The sequence below is a fragment of the Gossypium arboreum genome, chromosome 7, assembly GCF_025698485.1.
Source record: "Gossypium arboreum isolate Shixiya-1 chromosome 7, ASM2569848v2, whole genome shotgun sequence".
In the NCBI taxonomy this organism is placed as follows: domain Eukaryota; kingdom Viridiplantae; phylum Streptophyta; class Magnoliopsida; order Malvales; family Malvaceae; genus Gossypium; species Gossypium arboreum.
The window spans coordinates 67,565,436-67,583,848 of record NC_069076.1 but is presented as its reverse complement, the minus strand read 5'-3'; the positions used below and the strand labels follow the sequence as shown (position 1 = coordinate 67,583,848).

Below are 18,413 nucleotides of genomic sequence, written 5' to 3'. Positions count from 1 at the left end.
GACCGAAGAGATGAACTTTGAAAATCCAAATCAAGGAAATGGAGTAAACCTTGCTCAAAATCCTATCCTTATTACCGATGATAGGGATAGAGCTTTAAGACAGTATGCCAACCCAGTATTTAATGATCTCAATCTGGGTATTAGGAGACCCGGAATTGAGGCACAACAGTTCGAGCTAAAGCCAATCATGTTCCAGATGCTTCAAATAGTGGGCCAATTCAGTGGAATGGCTACCGAAGATCCTCACCTACACTTAAGACTATTTATGGAGGTGAGCGATTCTTTCAATTTAGCTGGAGTACCCGAAGATGCATTCCAATTGAAGATGTTTCCATATTCACTAAGGGACAGAGCTCGAGACTAGTTGAACTCATTACCACCAAACTCAATTTCCACATGGCAAGAATTAGTAGAAAGATTCCTTATGAAGTATTTCCCGCCTAGCAAGAATGCTAAGTTGAGAAACGAGATCACTGCCTTCCAACAAATGGATGATGAGTCCTTGAATGAGGCATGGAAAAGGTATAGAAAATTATTACGGAAGTGCCCTCATCATGGAATCCCATATTGCATCCAACTTGAGACATTTTATAATGGTCTCAATGCTCACACGAGGATGGCAGTGGACACTTCTATTAATGGGGCTCTCTTTTCTATGTCTTATAATGAGGCTTATGAAATCATTGAGAAGACTGCTAGCAATAATTAGCAATGGCCAACCAATCGAGCAGCGTCAGGAAGATGAGTTGTTGGAATACATGAAGTAGATGCTCTTATTTCACTCACATCTCAGGTATCATCAATATCCTCAATGTTAAAAAATCTTACTACTAATAGGTCTAATAGTTTTGCAGCACAGCCACCAAATCAATTTGAAAATATAGCTTGTGTCTATTGTGGGGAAGGACATTTGTTTGAAGAATGTCCATCAAACCCAGAATCTATGTACTACATAGGTAACCAAAACCAAAATCGAGAAGGCAATGACTGCAATCCAATTTCTATAACCCATCGTGGCAAAACCACCCGAACTTTTCCTAGAGTAACCAAGGGGTTGGAACCAGTAACACTTATGCCCCACCTAGATTGACCCAGCCACCTAGTTTTCCCCAACAAGTTCAGAAACCAACCCAAGCTGAACCATCCAATGGATTAGAAATTTTTTTGAAGGCATACATGGCCAAGAATGATTCCTTAATCCAAAGCCAAGCAGCTACATTGAAAAACCTGGAAAACCAAATGGGCCAACTTCTAACTGAATACAGAAACCGACCACAAGGTGCTTTACCTAGTGATACAGAGAATCCGAGGAATTTAGGGAAGGAATATTGCAAAGCTTTGACATTAAGGAGTGGGAAGACAGTAGAGCCCAACACCATTGAAGCTAAAAAGGGGCAAGCTGACGCTCAAGATTCAGAGCAAGTTCAACCGAGTATTGAAATTCTAGTTTCACAAGAACCAGAATCTACAAAATACAACAAGGTAATTTCAGAACCAACTAATTCTGACCAACTAATAACTCTGCTAGATGCAGAATTGCCACAGAAACGAATCAACCAGTTCCAATAAAGAAATCACCACCACCCTACCCTCAAAGACTTCAAAAGCAGAAGCAGGAGATTTAATTCAAGAAGTTCCTAAACGTACTCAAGAAACTTCATATCAACATCCCGTTGGTTGAAGCACTTGAGCAAATGCTGAACTACGTCAAATTCATGAAGGATATCCTGTCTAAAAAATAAAGACTCAGAAAATTTGAGACGGTAGCTTCGACTAAGGAATACAGTTCATATCTTCAAGATAAACTACCCCTAAAGTTAAAGGATCCCGGATGTTTTACTATACCTTGCAACATTGGATCAACATATTATGGTAAGGCATTATGTAACTTAGGTGCGAGTATAAACTTGATGCCTATGTCAATATTTAGGAAGTTGGGGATAGGTGAAGTTAGACTTACTACTGTTACACATCAATTAGCAGATCGATCCTTAGCACATCCAAAAGGAAAAATCGAGGATGTATTGGTACGTGTAGATAAATTTTTCTTCCTTGCTGATTTTGTTATTCTAGACTTTGAAGCAGACAAAGAAGTTCCAATTATCTTAGGAAGATTATTCTTAGCAGCCGAAATGACCCTTATTGATGTACAGAATGGCGAGCTTACTATACGTGTTCAGGATGATCAGGTAACATTTAACGTTTTTAAGTCTATAAGATTTCTTGACACAATTGATTATTGTTCTTTAGTATCTGATTTAGATGATTTAATAGTAGAGAAGGAGCTCAACTACGTTGAGGATCCGTTGGAACAAATTTTGACATCAGATCCTCCGAATGATGAAGAGAAGGATGAATACTTAACGTTGTTAGAAGCTAATCAAAAGGGATTTAATCCGCAATTTCGTTTTGAATCTTATGCCCAACCAAAAGCGTCAATCGAGGAGCCACCTAAATTAGAACTCATGGTACTACCTTTGTAACACCCCTTACCCGTGCCTGACTCCGGAACAGGGTACGAGGCATTACTAGACTTAGTTGTTAACAAACATGCAAAAATGGGCTATAGAATTTCTTTCGTATAAAAAATTTTCATGCACATGCATAATATCCAATACACGGGCCGACGGAAGCCCTAAACATGCATTGAAAGTAGTTAGGGACTAAACCGAGAACCTTAGAAAGCTTTTTCATGACACAAGGTCACACGCTCGTGTGGACACAGGGACACGCCCGTGTCTTCAGACTGTGTAACTCTCTAACTATGACGTTAGTTAATAATTTGAGCCACACATCCAAGCCACACGCCCGTGGGCTAAGGCCGTGTCCCCTATACAGTTGAGACACATGGCAATGTCTCAACCCGTGTGGCCAACACTTAGGCTATTTTCCAAGCCTTTATGTTACCAGTAATCTTTCACATCTTTATACAAACTGAGGACACATATCATGACACCATTTTAATGGTTTAACATATCATATTAGACACATTCATAACATGAACACCAGCCATATAAGGCCAACAAGCATAATCACATCATCTCATCACAAGCATTAGAACATAGCATAGTGATAAATCATAATTTATACATATTTTTATTCCATGCTTAGCACATTTTTGGATGAATTATCCTTAGATTTGGTGAAATCGATGCTCCTAGTCCTTTAATTTCATGTTTTATACTTAGGTGAGGACAGGAGAGTAAAAAAAGTGAGAAACGGGCCAAAAACGGAGAAAATGGGTCAACATGAGAAATCAACACGGCCTGGACTTCTGTATATGGGTAGACCACATACCCATGTCTATTCAACAGCCTTTAACACGGGTTGAAGCACTTGCACATGGGCGTGTCACACGGGCGTGTCCCTGTCGAGCCGAAGTCTAGTCCTATTCAGAAAAGGCTACTCTTGAGGGTTTTGAAGCATTCTAAAGCCTATATAAACACCTCAAGAGGTACCTAGAAGACACACACGGAGTGGGAGGCAAGGAATTACTCGAAGAAAGCCGATTGATCCATCTCAGAAGCCAGATTCTCCTTCAAGACTGAAGATTTCACTTCAATTTCCCTCGGGATTTTTGGGTTTCTTTATGTTTTATTATTATTCTTCTCAGATGTTTTCTTTTACACTTATGAACTAAATCCCCTAAATACCTAAGGGGAATGAAACCTAAGACGAATCTTGTTATTATTTTCTAAATTATATGATAAATATTTGATTTGTTCTTAATTATGAGTTCTTAATTCTTTATTTAATATTCTAGGATATTGATTCAAGTATTGATGTGCTTATTCAGAGGAGCAAAAGTCCCTGTCTAAGAGTAGATCTAGCATAATTAAGTGGAGTTGATTGCACCCCTAGACATAGGGCGACATAATTTTGCCAGATTAGGGTGAAACCTAATAAGGGAATCCATAGATCGAGTTAATGCAACACTAGGGGTTTTAATTAGAAAGAGATTTCAATTAATCAACCTATGGTTAGACGTTGTTAGTCTCGAGAGAGATAATAATATAACTTAGGGATTTCTACGGATCAAGTCAAGTGAATAAATTGTTTGATTTAGAGTCAAATAACAAGTGAAGTCTAGATGGATTTTCCCTTGGGTATTGTCCAAATCAATCAGTTTTTCTGAAGAGTATTTCCCCAATTTTCTTCCTGTGCATTCTTAGTTTAGTTAATTAATTTAGATAAAAAAACCCCTTTATTTTTAGGCTAGATAATAAAAAGAGAGTTAATACTAGTACTTTTAGTTCTTGTGGGTTCGACATTTCGGTCTTGCTATAAGCTATACTACTGTTCGATAGTTGCGCTTACCTTCATCATGATAATAGTTAGTTTTCAAGTACGACCAATCATAAATATAAAACTTATCATGAGACGGTCACATCAAGTTTTTGGCGTCATTGCCGGGGAGCTAAAATTTTAGGAACGCTTAATTTTTATTACTTTAGCCATTTATTTTATTGCAATTTAAATTTTATTTTAGTTTTGTTAATTTTACTAAATTTTCTTTTGTTTTCTTCTGATAGGTTTTTATAGTTTATGACTAGAAGAAACCCGTCAGGACTATTACTTTTTGACAGTGAGATTGAAAGCACAGTTCGCAGAAACTGAAGAGAAATAAGGCGAAACCTAAGAACCATAGAGGAAGGACAAGAGGATGATATGCATAATATAACTAAGGAGATGGCTGAAAATTAGAATAATCAGCTTCCTCCTATGGTTGCTGCAGATCCAATAAATTAGAATCCTGCTCCTCGTGCTATTTATGTTTATGCACCGACTTAAACAGGAGCCGAATCAGTATAGTTAGACCTGCTATTGCTGTAAATAATTTTGAACTAAAACCTAACACAATTCAAATGATACAACAGTTTGTTCAGTTTGACGGTTTGCAGGATGAGGATCCAAATACTCATTTGGTGAATTTTCTAGAGTTTTGCGACACTTTTAAGATCAATGGAGTTTCTGACAATGCCATTTGTCTTCGGTTATTCCCCTTTTCATTAAGGAACAAAGCTAAACAGTGGTTGAACTGGTTACCATGAGGGTCAATCACTATTTTCCGCCGGCTAAAATGGCTAAGTTGAGGGATGATATCTCTTCTTTTGTGTAGATGGATCTAGAAACACTTTATGATGCATGGGAGAGATACAAAGACCTATTGAGAAGGTTCCCTCACCATGGGCTACCCTTATGGTTGCAGGTTCAAATGTTTTACAACAATGTGAACCCCTCAACAAGGAAACTTATCGATGTAGCTGCCGGTGGAACTCTGAATAACAAAACACTTGAAGAGGCTTACGAATTTATTGAAGAGATGTCACTGAATAACTATCAACCACAAGTCATGAGAAAAAAGTCGACAAAAGCAGCCGGTGTTTTCAACCTCGACGCGGTTACTATGCTGTCTAACCGGGTAGAACTTTTAAATAAAAAAAATTGACAGTTTGTCTGGTTCTACTCAGGTACATCCAGTGATGAGATGCGATTCAAATGGAGGAGGAGTACACATAGAATATCAATCCTTCAACTCCAACACCGAGGAGGAACAAGTTCAATATATGGGTAACAATAATTCTAGATCTCAAAATAACCTATACAATAATACTTATAATGCAGGTTGGAGGAACCATCCCAATTTCTCGTGGGGTGGTCAAGGAAATCAAAGGCGAAAACAAACTCCAGGTTTTCAACAACCATCTTACCAACAGGAAAAGAAGCCGAAACTTGAGGAGATGCTAACGAAGTTTATCTCAGTGTTAGAAACTCGTTTTTAGAATACTGAAACAGGACTTAAGAGTCAACAAGCTTCGATCTAAGGGCTCAAAACTCAGATAGGCCAGCTCGCTAAATTAATTTCTGAATGACCATAAGGTAGCCTACCGAGTAACACTGAATCTAACCCAAGGGAACAGCTCAATGTGATTACCATTCAAGATAAAAAAGGGTTAGTTGAACTTGAACCAGAACCGAGGCAAGGAATTGTGGTAAGTAAAGGTAAAGGTGAGGTAGACCACAGTGAATGGAAACCGGTAAGTAGAGAGTACAAACCTCGTGTGTCATACCCCAGTGTGCCAATGAAAGACCACACGGATGAACAATTCAGTAAATTCTTTAAATTATTAAAGAAATTAAACATTAGCTTACCATTTATTGAAGCTCTTTCGCAGATGCCAAACACAGTTAAATTATTAAAGGAGCTTTTAGCAAATAAGCAGAAGTTAGATGAGGCGTTGCATGTAGAGTTAAACGCAGTTTGCTCAGCCATTCTGTAGAATAATCTAGCCAACAAATTGAAAGATCCAGGGAGTTTTATGATTCCTTGTTTAATTGGTAGTTTAATCGTTAGCAATGCTTTAGCTGATTTAGGGGCTAGCATTAATGTCATACCCTATAAAATGTTTAAACAACTAGGTCTTGGGAAACCCAAACAAACTAGGATGAGCATTCAATTGGCAGATAAGACAATTAGATTTCCTAAGGGTATAATTGAAGATGTACTTGTTAAAATTGATAAATTTATCATCCCAATTGATTTTGTTGTTCTAGACATAGAAGAGGATAGTGACGTGCCTTTAATTTTAGGAAGGCCCTTTTTAGCAACTGCTAGAACAATTATTGATGTTGGTACAGGTGAACTCACACTTCGTGTGGGTGATGAAACAATCACTCTTCAAACTTGTAATTCGAGTATCAAATTGAATATTGAGGGTGGTTATATAAATCGTGATTCTAATATTGATCATGTGGTGCAACCTTCTTTGCAGGAAACACGTTCGACGAGTATAAATGAACCTTGTTCAAGTAACAACAAAGGACCCATTTATGAAGAACGAAGGCTACAGATCGAAGAACTAGATGAATGGCGAACACCTATCAAGAAGAAACCAAAAGCACATGAAAAATCGAAGTGACACCATAATGAACATAGGGATGAAACAAAGCAAATTAAAGTTGGGGATATAGTATTGTTAGATGAAAATGACCCCCCGAATTGCTACTCTAGAGCACAATGCGAATAGAGCGACTCCCTCCACAATAATGAACATCTTCTCACATGGTACAGTCGAGGTAACACATACTATATTCGGAACTTTTAAGGTAAAAAATACTCGACTCAGACCTTATTTTGATAAAATTGATAGTAGGAAGGAGGAGTGTAAACTCCTCGCACCACTACGACCACGCAACAAGATAGGTAAGTCAAGCTTAATCTCTAAATTAGTGTTTCTCGAGAGGCAACCCGAGCACTAGTGATAAACGCCAAATTATACATATTTATACCCCAAATACTTAGCATATTTATGGATGTTTATTACTATATTTGTGGATTTTGGTGCTTTTAATCCAGTTATTTCATGTTTTGTACTTAAGAGAGCACCAAGAGTCAAAAGGAGCCAGAAACGAGCAAAAAAAGGGACAAAACGGACCAAATCAAGAAGATGACACTGCCTAAGACTTGCCACACGGGCATCTTACACACCCATGGACTTCGGGGGTGTCGAGCAAGGTTTACACGATTCAGACGGCCTGGCCATTGAGCCCACCTGGCCGTGTGCCTGGCAATCACGTCATACGGCCGTGGCACACGGGCGTGTCCCTTTTTCAAAGAGTTGTATTTTACACGGAAAAGGATACTTAGGGAGGAAGAAAGCTAATCCAAAGCCTATATAAACACCCTAAGCGTGAGCTAAAAGGGGGGCCTCTTCCAAAAGCTAGACGATCCATCCCAAAAGCCTGAGCTACTCCAAGACTGAAGATCTCCCTCAGAATTGCTTCAGGGGTTTTTAGAGTTTTCTTCATGTTTTTTTATTTTTATACTTTTGAGATGTACTCTTATTTTATTATGAACTAAACCCCTTAGATACCTAAGGGGGATAAAACCTATGATAAATCTTGTTATTATTATCTGAACTGTATGATAAATACTTGATTTGTTCTTAGTTATGTGTTCTTAATGCTTGAGTTAATATTTCGGGTATTAATTCATGATTTGATGTGCTTATGCAGAGGAGGAATAGACCCTGCCTAAGAGTAGATTTGGCATAATTAAGCGGAGTTGATCGAACGCCTAGAAATAGAGTTACGAGATTTTGCCGGATTAGGGTGAAACCTAATATGGGAGTCCATAGAGTGATTTACTGCTTCCCTAGGAGTTTTAATTAAGAAAGAAATTTTGATTAATTCAACTGAGGGTTAGACGTTATTAGTCTCAAAAGGGATAATAACTTAGGTTAGGGAATCTCACGGATCAAGTCAAGTGAATAAATAGTCTGGTTCAGAGTCAGATAACAAGTGAAATCTAGGTGGATTCCTCCTTGGGTGTCGTTTTTATCAATTTCTTTTCTTCAAGTCTTTTTCCAAATTTTCTCTTTGCTTTAGTTAAATTAGTTAATTAGTTTAGATAATTATTTTAATAAACAAACTCTTTTATTCTTAGGCTAGATAATAAAAAGATAGTTATTACTAGTACTTTTGGTTCCCTTGGGTACGATATCCCGGTCTTGCCATTACTATACTATTGTTCGATAGGCACGCTTGCCTTTTCATCATGATAACATTTAGTCTAGGTTTGATCTTCATTATAAATATTTATTACTTGTTACAAATCACGCGATCAAGTTTTTGGAGCCGTTGCCGGGGACTTGAAATATTAGGAACACTAATTTTTTTTACTTTATCCATTTATTTTTCTTGCAATTTTATTTTATTTTATTATTTATTATTTTAATTTTTCTCTCTGTTGGCAGGTTTTTATAGTTTATGACTAGAAGAAACCTGTCGGGACCATTACTTTTTGTCGAAGAAATTGATCGTACAATTCACAAAAATCAAAGAGAAATAAGGCATAGCTTACGATACACGGAGAACGAGCGAGAAGACGATATTCGACCCCCAACCGACGAGATGTCTGAAATCCAAGGCAATCAGCTACCTCCCGCAATTGCGGCTAATCAAAATCCTGCTCCACGAACTATGTATGATTATGTTAAACCTTCTTTAACAGGAACTGAATCTAGCATAGTTAGACCTGCTGTAGTTGCAAATACTTTTGAATTAAAACCTAACATTATTCAGATGATACAGCAGTTTGTTCAGTTTGATGTTTTGCAGGATGAAGATCCCAACGCTCACTTAGCGAACTTTCTGGAATTTTGCGATACATTTAAAATCAATGGCATTTTTGATAATGCCATACGTCTTCGGTTGTTTCCCTTTTCACTAAGAAACAAAGCTAAACAATGGTTGACCTCGTTACCACGAGGGTCTATCACTACTTGGGAACAAATGACCGAGAAATTTTTACTAAAATAATTTTCGCCGGCTAAAACGGCTAAATTACGTAATAATATCTCTTCTTTTGTGCAGACGGATTTAGAAACACTTTACGATGCATGGGAGAGATACAAGGACATACTGAGAAGGTGCCCTCACCATGGGTTACCGCTTTGGCTTCAAGTACAAACATTCCACAATGGTCTGAATCCTTCGACTCGGTAAATGGTTGACGTAGCTGCTGGCGGAACCATCAACAATAAAACATCGGAAGATGCCTATGAATTTATAGAGGAGATGTCACTAAATAACTATCAGGAGTAAGTTATGAGGACAAAGCCAACGAAAATAGTTGGCGTTTATAACATCGATTCAGTCACCATGCTCTCTAATCAGGTAGAACTTCTTAATAAAAAGATTGACGGTTTACTTGGTTCTACGCAGGTACATCCAGTAATGAGGTGTGACTTGAGTAGCGGAGGTGTGCATACAGAATACAATCCTTCAATCCTACAATTGAAGAAAAACAAGTCAACTATATGGGTAACAATAACTTCCGATCTCAAAATAACCCATACAGTAATACTTATAATGCAGGTTGGAGGAACCACCCAAATTTCTCCTGGGGTGGTCAAGGGATTCAAAAGCCACAAAATCCTTAGGGTTTTCAGCAGCCACCTTATCAACAAGAGAAGAAACCAAACCTTGAAGAGATGCTTTCTAAATTCATCTTGGTGTCAGAAACCCGTTTCCAAAATACCGAGACAACACTTAAGAATCAACAAGCATCGATCCAAGGACTCAAAACTCAGATAGGCCAGCTATCCAAACTAATCTCCGAATGACCACAAGGTAGCTTACCAAGTAATACTGAACCTAATCCGAGGGAACACCTCAATGCAATTAGTACTCAAAATAAGGAAGGATTCATTGCACCGGAGCCAGAATTATAGCAAGACAACGCGATGAACAAAGGTCGAGAAGAGGTAAACGACGATGATCCTAAACAGGTAAGTACGTATTATGAACCTCGTGTGCCATATCCTAAAGCGATGACGAAAGACAGAATAGAAGAACAATTCGATATGTTTGTCAAACTCTTAAAGAAATTACATATTAACTTACCCTTTATTGAAGTTCTGTCGCAGATGCCCAACTCAGCAAAATTCTTAAAGGAACTTCAAAGCAATAAAAGAAAATTAGACGCTACATCGCATGTGGAACTCAATGCAGTCTACTCAGCTATTCTAAAGCATAAGCTACCTAACAAATTGAAAGATCCAGGGAGTTTTACAATTCCTTGCTTAATTGGTAGTTTATCTGTGAATAATGTTTTAGCTGATCTAGGGGCAAGTATAAATGTTATGCCGTATAAAATTTTTAAACGACTAGGTCTCGGTAAACTCAAACAGACTAGGATGAGCATACAATTGGCTGACAAAATAGTTAGATTTCCTAAAGGTATTATTGAAGATGTTCTCGTTAAAATTGATAAGTTTATTTACCCAGTAGACTTTGTCGTCTTAGATATGGATGAGGATAACGAGGTACCTTAAATTTTAAGACGACCCTTTTTAGCAACTACCAGAACCATTATTAATGTAGGCACAGGAGAGCTAACACTTCGTGCAGGAGATGATGCAGTAACACTCCAAACACGTGACTCTGTCAAAACCTCTAAGACTCAAGATAATGCTATGAAACTTGTCAATGACAAAACTAATATTCAATCGTTCTTGCAGGAACCTCCTCGAACCAAGACAACGGAGACAGTGCACTATTATCAAGTAGCAAACAAAGACACCCATGAGGAACGAAGGCTTCGAATACAGGAGCTAGATGAATGGTGAGCACACAAACCGAGAACACATGATAAACTGAAACTATGCCAAAACAAGCTCGATACCTCTCCTAATCAACTTAAGGTTGGCGATAAAGTCTTACTAGATGCCACAGATCCCCACATTGTCACTACCACACTAAATAAGGAAATCCCTCTTACGGTACTCAGTATTTTCCCATTCGGTATGGTTGAGGGAAGTCACCCCAAGTTCAGCACTTTTAAGGTAAACAATACCCGTCTCAAACCTTATTTTGTCAAGGATAATAGCAAGAATGAGGAGTATGAACTCCTCAAACCACTATGTTCATCAACGGAGAGGTAAGTCGAGCTTAGACTATAAATAAGCGTTTCTCGGGAGGCAACCCGAGCACTAACATATTTTGATTTCTTTAATTTTTGTTTCAAACACCTTGAATCATTAGCTTAATCTTTGAATTGCAAAGTTTTTCGGCACACACGGCCAGGCACACAAGCGTGCCTAAAGCCGTGGCCAAACAGGGGAAGAGACATGGCCGTGCGATACGGCCGTGTTGAAGCAGGACATGATTTCCCCAAAACACGGGGTGCGATAAATTCCCACGGCCGTGCGACATGGTCATGGGTGAACTTGATAGGAGACCACGGGCGTGGGAGAAGCGAACAAAGCTAGGCACGGCTGTGCGACATGGCTGTGTTCGACACACACCCAAGACACAAGTGCGTGGGATAGTAGCCGGGCACGACCTAACTCGCAAAATTTGAAAAACACTGGCGTGGCCCTAGGCCGTGTGAACCTCCCCTATATAAGCAAACCACTGTTCATGTTCTTCCCCTTTTCAAAACCCTAGCCGAAATCTACCCTTCCCCATTCCCTAATCCCTACTCCAGCCACTATTACCCAGATTCTCTACTCTGGCCACCATTCCCCAGATTCTCTACTCTGGCCACCATTTCCTAGATTCTCACTTCCCCAACCCCCAAACCACTCTCTATCCACTCCCCTTGAATTAATCCCCACTTTCCCCTCTCTACACCCTCCATTTTTACTCCACATGGCTATATCCGCGCATCACACCCCCGTGCTCGCCACCAACATGCTTGTGCACCGCCCTACAGCAGCCTTTGGCTCACTTTCTCAACCTTATTTTTCCAATTTGTGTTGCTACATTAGTATTCTACATGCTTTACGTAGATATTGTTACTATTACAAATATGTTTTAGACAAGTTAGGAATTTGCTTAAGAATTTTCTATATTTGAATTGTTTAAGCTACTAAATAGCACGTACTAATTTTAGGCCTCTTGCTTAACTACTGATGTATCTTGGATTCTATAATTCTAATATATTTTCAGGAACATTATGTCGTCATCGAGAGGTAAGAAGGTCGCGGTCCCATCCTCAAAGAGACGTAGGGGACCGAGTTCTTCTTCGGTACATGCTACACCCGAAGTTCGGCACCCGTTCCTTGAATTTCGCAAGCTTCACAGGAGGAGCTATTTCAGATACTACGCGCATGACCCCTCACTATAGATCGCTGCATTGACTGGGCTGCCGTAGAGCAAGTTCAGCTAGCTGATACCATCCGCGCCCTCTTGTCCACAGACCCATGGGAACGGTTCTTCGCTATTACCGAGCCCACTTATTTAGAGCTAACTTTAGAATTATGCTCTACTTTTCGTTTATAGGTAGTGATGACGAACAATGATGACCCAGGCACCATTCACTTCTGATTAGGCGGTCTAGTTCGCGCGATGAGTGTCCTTGAGTTTGGAGTCGCTCTGGGACTTTACACTGATGAGTTTATGGAGGAGGAAGACATGAATGCACTACCACGAAATATCCACATTTCTCCCTTCTTGTGCTGGAAAGCTTTAGCACCACTCCCTTCCACCTACGACCCCAGCCGCTCAAAAGCCCCAACTCTCGCTCCTTCCCTACGCTATCTCCATGCCATATTGGCACACACCTTGACCGGGAGGAGAGAGAGCACTGGCATCGTCAACACCTACGACGCCTACTATTTATGGTGCATGGCGAATTGCTTCCTCAGCTACGTCAACACCAAAAGCCAGACGATCCATACCAAAAGCCTGAGCTACTCCAAGACTGAAGATCTCCCTCAGAATTGCTTCAGGGGTTCTTAGAGTTTTCTTCATGTTTTTTTATTTTTATACTTTTGAGATGTACTCTTATTTTATTATGAACTAAACCCCTTAGATACCTAAGGGGGATAAAACCTATGATAAATCTTGTTATTATTATCTAAACTGTATGATAAATACTTGATTTGTTCTTAGTTATGTGTTCTTAATGTTTGAGTTAATATTCCGGGTATTAATTCATGATTTGATGTACTTATACAGAGGAGGAATAGACCCTTCCTAAGAGTAGATTTGGCATAATTAACCGGAATTGATCGAATGCCTAGAAATAGGGTTACGAGATTTTGCCGAATTTAGGGTGAAACCTAATATGGGAGTCCATAGAGTGATTTACTGCTTCCCTTGGAGTTTTAATTAAGAAAGAAATTTCGATTAATTCAACTGAGGGTTAGACGTTATTAGTCTCAAAAGGGATAATAACATAGGTTAGAGAATCTCACGGATCAAGTCAAGTGAATAAATAGTCTGGTTCAGAGTTAGATAACAAGTGAAATCTAGGTGGATTCCTCCTTGGGTGTCGTTTTTATCAATTGCTTTTCTTCAAGTCTTTTTCCAAATTTGCTCTTTGCTTTAATTAAATTAGTTAATTAGTTTAGATAATTAGTTTAATAAACAAACCCTTTTATTCTTAAGCTAGATAATAAAAAGATAGTTATTACTAGTACTTTTGGTTCCCTTGGTTACGATATCCCGGTCTTGCCATTACTATACTATTGTTCGATAGGTGTGCTTGCCTTTTCTTCGTGATAATAGTTAGTCTAGGTTTGATGTTCATTATAAATATTTATTACTTGTTACGAATCACACGACCAACTAGCAGTGTTGATTTCTTTACATTTTTGTTTTTAACATGTAAATCATTAACTGATTCCTTAAACGCAGGTTTTCCAAATCCACGCAGCCAGGCACACGAGTGTGCGTTCGTCCGTGTGCATATCACGGGAGGCGACACGGTCGTGTGATACGGCCGTGTGAGAACAGAGCAAAATTTTTCCCCAACACGGGATTCGATACATTGCCATGACCGTGCGACGTGGTCGTGGGCAATTCTGTCAAATCAACATGGGCGTGCGACACGCCCGTGCCCACCAGCCATGGTCGACACTGTCAAAATAACACGGGCGTGCGCATATATACACGGCCGTGCAACACGGCCGTTTGCACCAATATGCCTAAAGAACACAAGCGTGGGCCAAATTTCAGACGCGCCCAAATTTGAAAATCACAAAACACACGGGCTGAAATAAGGGTACACGGGCGTGCCCCACAGCCGTGTGCCCCAATATCTATATAAACACCCCACTATTCATCATCCCTTTCCCCAAAACCCTAACCCTAGCCGCCGAAATCTCTTCCCTCCCACCGACCGGCCACCCCTAAACTCTCCACTCTTCTTCCATTTTCTCCCCTCTCTTTCCCCTTTCCCCTCTTCTCACCCTTGCAAGAATCACATAGCCTCAATACCCACGCCCGTGGCCTAACCCAACCACACCCCACAATCACGTCGTCGCTCCTCTGGCCACTGGTCCTCTACTAACGATTTTCTCATCTCTTTTACTTTCTTTTGATGCTTACTATCATGATAATCTTAATTTTTACCCTATTATTTACATTTTGCTACTAATTGCTTATCATATCATCCTCATTCTTAGGAATTATTTCACGTATTTTATACCATTTTCTTACCATTATTTGCTACTTTAATCTTTTTCGTGTTGAATCTAGTCATGCTATCACTATGCCATTTGCCATACCATCTTTTCCATCAAGTTTGATTGCTTTTGGTTGAGTCTTGTTAGTGTTAGTAGTTTTTGGTTGAATTTGTTAGTTTAATTTGTGGTTAATTTCTTGTAAAATTTGTTAGTATATGTTATCTTTTCTATTCATTAGGATATAATAGTAGTTCTTTTTGCAGGTATATCATGTCAAATCCACGAGGCAAGAAGACTGTCGTCCCCGCCTCGAAGAAGCGCAAAGGAGTAGCATCCTCTTCGGGTCCTACCACCGAAATTTGGCACCCATTCCTACAGTTTCCCCTGGGACCCCAGGAGGAACACTTTCAGATACTACGGGCCCGACCCCTAGGTGTGGGTTGTTGCATTGATTGGGCCGTACTTGAGCATATCTAACTCACTGACGCTGTCCAGGCCCTCCTAACTACTGACCTGTGGGGGCACTTCTTCGAGATCATCAACCCGACGTACCTCGAGCTCACACTCGAACTCTGCTCGACCTTCCACCTTTAAGTTGTTATGACAGAGTTCGATGATCCTGGAACAATCCAATTCTGTGTCAACGGTTTAGTTCGCCAGCTAAGTGTGCCTAAATTCAGAGTTGCACTGGACTATATATAGAGGAGTTCATGGATGACGACGACTTTGACAGCCTCCATTGCCACATCCACTACTCTCCTTCGAACTGCTGGAAGGCCCTAGTCCCTGCTTCGGCCACTTACGACCCAAGCCACTCCAAGGCATCGGCTCTCGCCCCATCGCTGAGATACTTACACGCCCTCCTACCTCACACCCTGATAGGGCGGCGAGAGAGTATCGGTGTCACCAACACTCATGACGCCTACTTTTTATGGACCATGGAGGATAGGCACGTCTTCGACCTCGCTTATTTCATCGCCCTCACCATTCGACATCAGATAGAGCGGCATAGGAAATGAGTCATTTCCATCGGCCCTTATGTGACTCGCCTGGCGCAGTACTTTGGTCTCCTCAACATGGCAGCGCAAGCATCCTCCCTCACTCTCATCGGTCAGATGTCCCCACATGGCATCTCAATTATGCCGCATATGAGGATGATCAAGCGACGACGTGGATTTGATCCTCCTCAGTACTGCCTAGTCCAGCTACCTGAGCAGGAGGACCCAGAGGACATTACTGATGATGTCCCTCCACCTCACGAGGATCTAGCCTCTCAGCCACCACTTATTCATCTTGCAGTTCATGCAGCAGCTTCACTCACTGACATCTGTGAGCGCCTCACTCGATTTGAGTAGCAATGTTTCAGTGCTTTGTTCATATTGACACAACTCTACATCAGATTTTCAGCACCTTCACATCTCATCGTTGCCCCCACCTCGCGAACCATCTGGCGATGAAGATGTTTAAAGACTTTTATTTATTATTTTTATGTTTTTCCTTTTATCTTTTTAAAACTACTTTTTATTTTATTTTTCTTTAATTTTATTTTTACTTCATCCTTAGGTTTTATAATTTATATTAAACAATTTATACTTTCGGCCATTTCTTTATGAGTAATCATGCTACTTTATATTTCCTAAAGAGTTATTGATTCTATCGCAGTTATAAAGAGCTCCAAAGCTCACTATTACTAAGGAATTTACAACTCCACTAGAAAAGGTCCTCCACGACTGTCATGCCCTATTCTACCACGACCATAGCTACCACTAGTTATAATATTCTTTTGGCACAGCACTTGTGGAACCCAACCTCTACCACCACCAGAGTATCCTCCTCCAATCTCATCCTTGCCTTGGTCGATTACTCTCCATAACTCCAACTCAAGGATTCCATTTAGCATTCAAGAAGTTTCACTTCTCTCCCTATCTTATGATCTTATATCTATATTTTTCAGTAAATCTAACTTTGTACATTGAGGACAATATACATCTTAAGTGTGGGGGGTTATTTATATCATTATTAGAAAAATCCCAGAATTTTTGTCTTTTTCTCAAATAATCTTCTCATTTCATTATTAGAATGAATTTTGATTAATTTATGATTTTTATTGATATGTCTTAGATTAAAACATAGGCATTTATGCATTAATTGTTAGACTTTAAGGAATTAGAGAATCAAACATGATAAAGTTGATTTTTGAGAATTAAAAATTTTTAGGTTGTTTCCCCAAGTTTAGGTATTATCTTGAGTTGAAAATTCACAGGTTAAACATAAAAAAACCATAATTTTTGTGAGATCTTGAGCCTTTAAAGCATATAATATTTCTTTCACACTCACTTTCATTGTTGCTTTGAGTGCGTCAATATCAAATTGTTATTCTAGAACTTGCTTGATTATGCATGTTAAGACCACACCTTTGATTTGATATGTTAAGATGATAAAGGCACTTAGGTTTAACCCACTCATTACATAAAAGCCTACCTTCATAATTAACCCTTAGTGAACCCCCTTGAGCCTAACAAGCCATTCATTGATTTACCCTCAATATTAACCCATAAACCATTATTGTTGAAATCCCCTCAATTAATTTGATCCTTATTTTTGTCGAGATTCGATTTGAATAAATTGCTTAGCTATGTTTTATTTTTAGCAAAGTTCTATAATATTTGATTTTTTTTAAAAAAATTATTATGAAATTATGTAATGCTTAGATTAAAACGATGTTATCCATGAAGAAAAGCTCAATTAGGAATGTAAATTGTCAATTGAATCTCGATTCTAACCTTCTTTTTCAGCTTATGACCACACCCTCTAACCAAAGCCACGTTACAACCCTCTAAAGGCCTTTTAATTGATGTATCATCTTAATATATAGTAGTGGAGAGTTGATTTTCACACAAGCCTATCATAATAACTTTTCATATTGACTAATGAGTGCTTCATTTGTTGTCCTTCAACATTATGAGTCGTTTGAGTGAATCGTTAGTGAGGATGTTGAATTCTGTGACATATTGAATCAAAGGTGATTACTTAGATGATGGGAGAGACCTAATGTTTTCGTGATAAAATGCTCAACTTGGAATGTTTGAAACTTTGATGTTCTTCTAGTCGAATTCTCAATGTAAGATTACTTATGGTTTATTTTGAGATATTATTGATAGGAATTATAAGTTGAGAAAAATGAATTCTTAATTGTGAATTTAGGATTTTGCTTGAGGACAAGCAAACGCTTAAGTGTGGGGGTATTTGATAAATCATAATTTATACATATTTTTATCCCATGCTTAGCACATTTTTGGATGAATTATGCTTAGATTTGGTGAATTTGATGCTCCTAATCCTTTAATTTCATGTTTTATACTTAGTGAGCACAAGAGAGTAAAAAGAGAGAGAAACGGGCCAAAAATGGAGAAAATGGGTCAATGTAAGAAATCAACACGGCCTGGACTTCCGTACATGGGTAAACCACATGTCCATGCCTATTCAACAGCCTTT

The 18,413-nt window shown here is 39.1% G+C and overlaps 3 non-coding genes across 3 annotated transcripts; all 3 read right to left on the bottom strand.

Moving 5' to 3' along the window:
* Positions 1-454: 454 nt before the first annotated feature.
* LOC128296038 (small nucleolar RNA R71) lies at positions 455-561 on the bottom strand. The gene has a single exon (XR_008286586.1). It is a non-coding gene; the product is annotated as a small nucleolar RNA R71 (small nucleolar RNA).
* Positions 562-5,086: 4,525 nt separating this feature from the next.
* LOC128296159 (small nucleolar RNA R71) lies at positions 5,087-5,193 on the bottom strand. Its single transcript, XR_008286707.1, has one exon. It is a non-coding gene; the product is annotated as a small nucleolar RNA R71 (small nucleolar RNA).
* Positions 5,194-9,342: 4,149 nt separating this feature from the next.
* Positions 9,343-9,449, bottom strand: LOC128296048 (small nucleolar RNA R71). Its single transcript, XR_008286596.1, has one exon. It is a non-coding gene; the product is annotated as a small nucleolar RNA R71 (small nucleolar RNA).
* Positions 9,450-18,413: the final 8,964 nt, after the last annotated feature.